This window comes from Syzygium oleosum, unplaced genomic scaffold (genome assembly GCF_021117445.2).
Source record: "Syzygium oleosum isolate NSW1041296 unplaced genomic scaffold, Sole_v2.1 Sole_v2.17, whole genome shotgun sequence".
NCBI lineage: Eukaryota > Viridiplantae > Streptophyta > Magnoliopsida > Myrtales > Myrtaceae > Syzygium > Syzygium oleosum.
Window position 1 is genome coordinate 3,352,062 of NW_026607501.1, and position 7,241 is coordinate 3,359,302.

The 7,241-nt window shown below is 44.6% G+C and overlaps 1 pseudogene; it reads left to right on the forward strand.

The window, feature by feature from the left end:
* The first annotated feature begins 1,517 nt into the window (after positions 1–1,517).
* LOC115676589 (multicopper oxidase LPR1 homolog 1-like) lies at positions 1,518–7,241 on the forward strand (annotated as a pseudogene).

Sequence of the window (7,241 nt, forward strand, 5' to 3'; positions counted from 1 at the left end):
GGATAGACCCGTTCTTCGTGCCAATCACATCACATTTCGAATGTCGAATATCATATACTATGGAAATGTCTCTTCTAGAATATCATGCTAGCTGGAATTTGCCCCCACATAAATATTAAAATGAGCTTATCCTTTCCTTGCTTCATCCCAAACGCTATCACCATCGTAGTGAACACTCTACACTAAGACCAACTCAGACATGATAGAGCCTCGATCCTTTTTACGAGCTTGTAAGTTCGATACTCTTGCGAGTCGAAATTCATGCGAAAGAGCATTCAAGATATTAATTATGTTTCTCGAGAGTCTTATGAAATCGAGGTTCCCCCAAGCAGTAGTCACAACATAAATTAGAGACTCCATAAGGGTACGGCTCTAGCTAGGGTTGATCAAAACGAGTCACTCCATCTGATCTAACTTAGACATATAAGTAGTACATTCAACAACAGCATGTGAAATTTTCTTCTAAAAGAAAAGAAAAAATAGGGACAGTTGCATGAATGGTTCCTGATTTTCGGCCAAATGTGTAATGTCATCCCCGAACTTCTAATATGTTCAACGTAGTCCCTAAACTTTAGCTAAATGGCCAATGTTATCCTTGAAGTTTCATGGCCTTTCGGTAAATGTTCAATTTAGTCATTAGATTATTTAGTCCATATACTAAATTAAATATATATTAAAAATTCGTGAATCACATTATATATTGAGCAAAAATTCATGAATCAATCACGTCATTTTCCAGAAAGAAAAAAAATAGAATGTGAACTGGGCTCTCGTTGACAATCGTGGCTGTAAGTACGGTCGATCTTTCAATGACGAAAAGATCCAAGATTCTGAACCGAGTGATGGGGACGGGGAACCGCGACGGACGGTGCGGAGGCCACATGCATGAATGCGCCCACGTTCAGACAACGTCCGACGCGTCGGATGATTGAGATTCTTTTCGTTTAGGTTATATAAAAGGAGGCCGAGGTGGACGTCCATTTCACCATCCCACCTCGTGCCCGCCACACGGCCCCACTCTCTTCTTCTTCTTCTTCTTCTTCTTCTTCTTAGTTTTGGGTTCGTCCTCACTCTGCCGTTGATAGAGATACAGACAAGGTAAGCCGTGCCGTTTTGTTTGACTTGAATCATGCCCATGATCGCTCCCATTTCCCACTTTTAGAACGGATTTGGTATCTATCATTCGTGGATGATGAATTGGGTGGTGTTATTATTATTTTTTAAATGTTTTATTTTCTTTCTCAAAAGTTTAAATATAAAATGAAGTTTCTAACAACAGGGAAGTTACTAATAAAAAGAGAGACTACTCCCACAAATAATCTGTATCTTTTGCCCTTACGGAATAAAAAAAAAAAATACTTTGGGCCGGTTATGTCCAGTCAGTCTGGTTCCTCCTTAGGAATCTAGAATTGGACCGGTTATTATCAAGTTCCAAAATTTTGGAACTAGGAATTGCCTAAAATCTACCAAACCGGTACATTTGAAAAAGAAAATAAAACATTTGGTACATTCAATCCCACATCCTCCCATCGGATCTGACTGTCCCAATGGTGATCCCCAAGAATGAGGGCGTCCCAACCGTGGTGCATCTACATGGTGGGATCAACCCGCCGCAGTCGGACGGCCATGCGTTGGCTTGGTTCACCGCCAATTTCGCCGAGATGAGGCCCACATGGACCCAGCAAACCTACACCTATCCAAACACGCAGCACGCCGGCAACCTCTGGTACCACGACCACGCCGTGGGACTGACGCGTGTCAACCTCTTGGCCGGCCTGATCGCACCTTACATCATAAGGAACGTCTCCCTGGACGCCAGGTTGAACCTACCTCTCGGTCCTGTGTTTGACTGGGTCCTCATGATCTTTGACCAAAGCTTCAACACGGACGGCTCATTATACATCAACGCCACCGGAGATAACCCCACCATCCATCCCCAGTGGCAGCCGGAGTACTTCGGCGACACTGTCATAGTCAACGACAAGGCCTGGCCGTACCTCCAAGTCCAACGCAGAAGGTACAGGTTCCGCATAATCAACACGTCCAATGCCAAGTACTGCCACCTCTCCTTGACCAACAATTTGACTTTCACCCAGATCGGGTCGGATGGGTCTTACCTCCCGAACCCGGTGGGCACCCAGACAATCCTCCTAAGCCCTGCCGAGGGTGCCTACGTGGTGGTCGACTTCTCCATGACGGCAGCAAATGAGACCGTCCTAACTAACGATGCGCCGTACCCGTACCCGTCCAGCAATCCAGTGGATCAGCTAAACAGTAAGGTCATGAAATTCATTATCCAACCCGGGCCTCCGAGCCAAACTGACCATTCCCATGTCCCTCCGAAGCTAAAAACTGTTGCGGAAGCCAAGCGATCGAACAATAAAATTGATAGAATAAGAAAATAAATCGGACACCGGATTTACGTGGTTCGGTCGTAGTGACCTACGTCCACGGGAGAGCAAGCACGGAATTCCACTATAGATCAAGCGATACAACGGAGATTACAACCACACTCGAGTCACTCAAACACTCTAAGTGTTTCCCAAGCCTCAATTACACCCAACAACTCACGCAGTATTTAGCCCCACAATTCCTCACGAAATAATCTCTCAATCTCGCAAAAGAATTGTACACAAATCTTAACACAAGATTTAATCGCTACTAACACTTGAATTCTTGGTGTAATTGCACGAACAAGAACAAGCCCACTTTCAAGCACTCGGAAACGGTGCTTCAAGACTTCGTATCAACAATAGCCTCGCATCCCAAGCACTCACGCGGCAGCGGCGCTTCAAGAGGTCTTCTGTGCCTCAAGAGCCTCCCCACAGCACCACAATTAATATTATATACCCCAAGAAAAGAATATGCAGTGGCCGACTCCAGCTTGGACAAGAAGGAAACCATGCAATCCTAATGGAATTCGGTCAACAAGTCAACTTTCCTCTTTTGACTTTTCTTTGGCCGATTACACTAACAGGAACATATCTTGTTTTATTTTATTTCCTCTTCTCACCGTGAATTCCACAAGAATTAGGAAAGTAAATTTCAGATATTTCCACTTGTTCGATTTCGGACGTCCGCAAAATATCAATTCGGAATATTCAGATTTTCGTTTCGGGCTCAAACTCGAGACATATTTTTAACAATCTCCACCTTGGCTCGACGTTTGAGCCAAGTAACAATCGCTTCAATAGAATCCGAATTCCGCTACTACTCTCCCACAGCCCCAATGGGCTCAACCGCCACAGACGTTTTTCAAGTCCAAGCCTCGCTTGAACTTCGCTATAGCCGTGGACCTCATTAGAACACCAACTCCACATGCACCTTTAACCGCTCCACAAGGATTTTCAGACACAACCTCCTCAATCGCAGATAAAGCAAAACCATCATTGCATCCATATCTGTTCGGAGATCGAATACGCACCTTGTCAATATCAGCAGTTACAACAACTGTTGGCTTAATAGGCTCCACCTCGCTATAAGCACCATCCGTGTCGATTATTTCGTTAGTACCCGCTACCTCAGGAGTTTCTGGCTGTAACTCCACCTCAAGCTGAACACCGTCCAGATCCGTATAAACACTGCTACTAACACTCCTAGCCAGAAGTACTGGAGACTCGTCAAATGTAACTTCTCTGCTGATAATAGGTGAATTTAATTCCGGGCACCACAACTTATAGCCCCGCTCACCTTGTGCATAACCTAGGAACATGCACTTCATTGCCCTTCCATCGAGTTTACCATCACTAACTCGAACATAACATGGACAACCAAATATTCTAAGAACAGAATAATCAGCAACGTTACCTGACCACACTTCTTCGAGAGTCCGACATTCAATCGCAGTCGATGGGGATCTATTCTTCAGGTAGCTCGCCGTACTAAGCGCATCCGCCAGGAATCTCCTAGCCATACCAGCACTAGAGATCATTTTATGGGCCATCTCTAGTAATGTTTTGCTCATCAACTCTGCAACCTGTTGTGGTTCAATGGCACTAGTGCGGTGTTTCATTATGCCTTCCTTCATGCAGAATTCGTTTAACAGCTTTAAGCAAAACTCCATGCTATTGTCAGTCTGCACCTGCTTGATCTTCTTACCAGTCTCCTTTTCGATCAAAGCTCTCAACTGCCTGATCCTGACAACAGCATCAAACTTGTGCCTTAGCACAAACACCCAAGTCTTTCTCGAGTAGTCATCAACAACCGTTAGCATAAATCTGGCACTCTTCCTCGAAGGAAATCGCGACAACCTGCGAACATCTAAGTGAATTAATTCTGCAATATCCGTGGTTTCCTTAATAATCATACTGAACTGCACTTTCCGCCATTGATCTAAATCACAGCACCTGCATACATTCAATTCGTTAGCCACATAGCCACATAGCAAATTCCTTTCACTTAGAACCTTCAGGCTTCTCTTGCTAATGTGCCCCAAACGCATATGCCACAATTCAGACTCTCGAACTGATGCATCCGACGTCTCCGCAGCAAATTCCGTCACTGTCTCACCTTGAAGCTCATACAGGCCACTATGCTTGATTCCTTTCATTATCACCAAGGCACCTCGAAGAACTTTCAGAACTTCACATTCTGAAGAATACCGACACCCAGCTGAATCTAGGGCACTCAAGGAAATCAGATTTTTCTTCAATTCTGGAACATGCCTCACGCCATTCAATGTCCTCACAATACCATCATGCATTCTGATTCTGACATCACCAACACCTACAACATCGCATTCAGCGTTGTTCCCCAACTGCACTTTACTACCATCCGTGCACTGATAATTAGTAAACCAGTTCCTGTTTGGTGTAGCGTGAAAAGAACAACCAGAATCCATAATCCATCCATCAAACGATGAATTATCAGTGGCAGACAAGACATAATCAGCATCATCCAAATTACCATCAGCTATAGCTGCAACATCATCCGCGGGATCAACTCTAATTTCCTTACCCTTGTCATTCTTCAGCTTAAGGCAATCCCTTCTAATATGCCCCTTCTTGCCACAACTCCAACAGACAACACCACCAGTCCTAGACTGACTTCGTCTATTCGAGTTCATACTACTCCTGCTAATACGTGTACCAGTTCTTCCTCTATTTTCACCTACTAAAGCAGTAGATACATGTTCGCCAGATTCTCTTCTACGGATATCTTCACTTAGAATTAAATCTCGAACACCATCAAACGTCAAACTTGTTGATCCAGAGAAATTACTAACAGCAGTAACAGTAGTATTCCAACTATCAGGCAATGAGGATAATAGAATCAAAGCACGTACCTCATCTTCAAAGTCAATGTCAACTGAACTCAATTGACTAACGATCACATTGAATTCGTTAATATGATCAGCAACTGACGCACCTTCGCTCATCTTCAAGTTAAACAGACGTCGCATCAAATAGACCTTGTTGATCGCAGAGGGCTTCTCGTACATGTCTGACAGGGCTTTCATCAAACCCGCAGTGGTCTTCTCATTCACGATGTTAAACGCGACGTTACGGGCCAATGTCAACCGAATAACATCCAAAGCTCGTCTATCCAGCAATTCCCAATCAGCTTGCTTCATCGTCTCTGGCTTCTCCCCAGATAAGGGTAAGTGCAGTTTCATCTGATATAGATGATCCTCAATCTGCATCTTCCAGAAACCAAAATCTTTCCCATCAAATCTGTCGATTCTCACTTTTCCTTCTTCTATCGCCATCGATTCGCTTCAACTCAGCCAAATCTAGCTCTGATACCAATTGTTGCGGAAGCCAAGCGATCGAACAATAAAATTGACAGAATAAGAAAATAAATCGGACACCAGATTTACGTGGTTCGGTCGTAGTGACCTACGTCCACGGGGAGAGCAGCACGGAATTCCACTATAAATCAAGCGATACAACGGAGATTACAACCACACTCGAGTCACTCAAACACTCTAAGTGTTTCCCAAGCCTCAATTACACCCAACAACTCACGCAGTATTTAGCCCCACAATTCCTCACGAAATAATCTCTCAATCTCGCAAAAGAATTGTACACAAATCTTAACACAAGATTTAATCGCTACTAACACTTGAATTCTTGGTGTAATTGCACGAACAAGAACAAGCCCACTTTCAAGCACTCGGAAACGGTGCTTCAAGACTTCGTATCAACAATAGCCTCGCATCCCAAGCACTCACGCGGCAGCGGCGCTTCAAGAGGTCTTCTGTGCCTCAAGAGCCTCCCCACAGCACCACAATTAATATTATATACCCCAAGAAAAGAATATGCAGTGGCCGACTCCAGCTTGGACAAGAAGGAAACCATGCAATCCTAATGGAATTCGGTCAACAAGTCAACTTTCCTCTTTTGACTTTTCTTTGGCCGATTACACTAACAGGAACATATCTTGTTTTATTTTATTTCCTCTTCTCACCGTGAATTCCACAAGAATTAGGAAAGTAAATTTCAGATATTTCCACTTGCTCGATTTCGGACGTCCGCAAAATATCAATTCGGAATATTCAGATTTTCGTTTCGGGCTCAAACTCGAGACATATTTTTAACAAAAACTTACCCAGTAACCTCAAATGCCATCGGCATGGCCAACACCACCCGATACATTACGCTCTATGAGTACCTAACTCCGGCTGGCACTTCAACCCATCTGTATATAAACGGGTTGAGATTCGAGGACCTGGTCACGGAGACTCCGAGAGTCGGGACTATGGAGATCTGGGAGGTGATCAACTTGACGGGGGACAACCACCCGTTTCACATGCACTTGGCTGCATTCCAGGCCGTGAAGATCCAGCAGCTGGTGGACCTGGCTGGGTTCACCTCGTGCATGACCCAGCTGAACAACGCCATCTCGTGCAACATCACGGGCCATGCGACTGGCCTGCTGGTGGACGTGCCGCTTACAGAGAGGACGTGGAAGAACGGGGTGAAGATAGCACCCGGGTACAAGACGACGCTCATGGTGCAGTTCTTCGTGGTCGACGACGCCTACTCACCGTACCGTTCAATGCGACTGCGGAGCCTGGTTACGTTTATCACTGCCACGTAAGCTCCGCTTAAATTCAATCACGCATGGTCGTTTTTCGACTTCGAAACCCCTTTACTTCATAGATCTTTTTCGTTGTTTTCAGAGTAGGGTTTTGTATTATTTTGTTTGAAGGGTTGTGATATGATTGATGATCTACACCTGTGCAGATTCTTGATCACGAAGACAATGCAATGATCCGTCCTATGAAGCTAGTTCGCTGA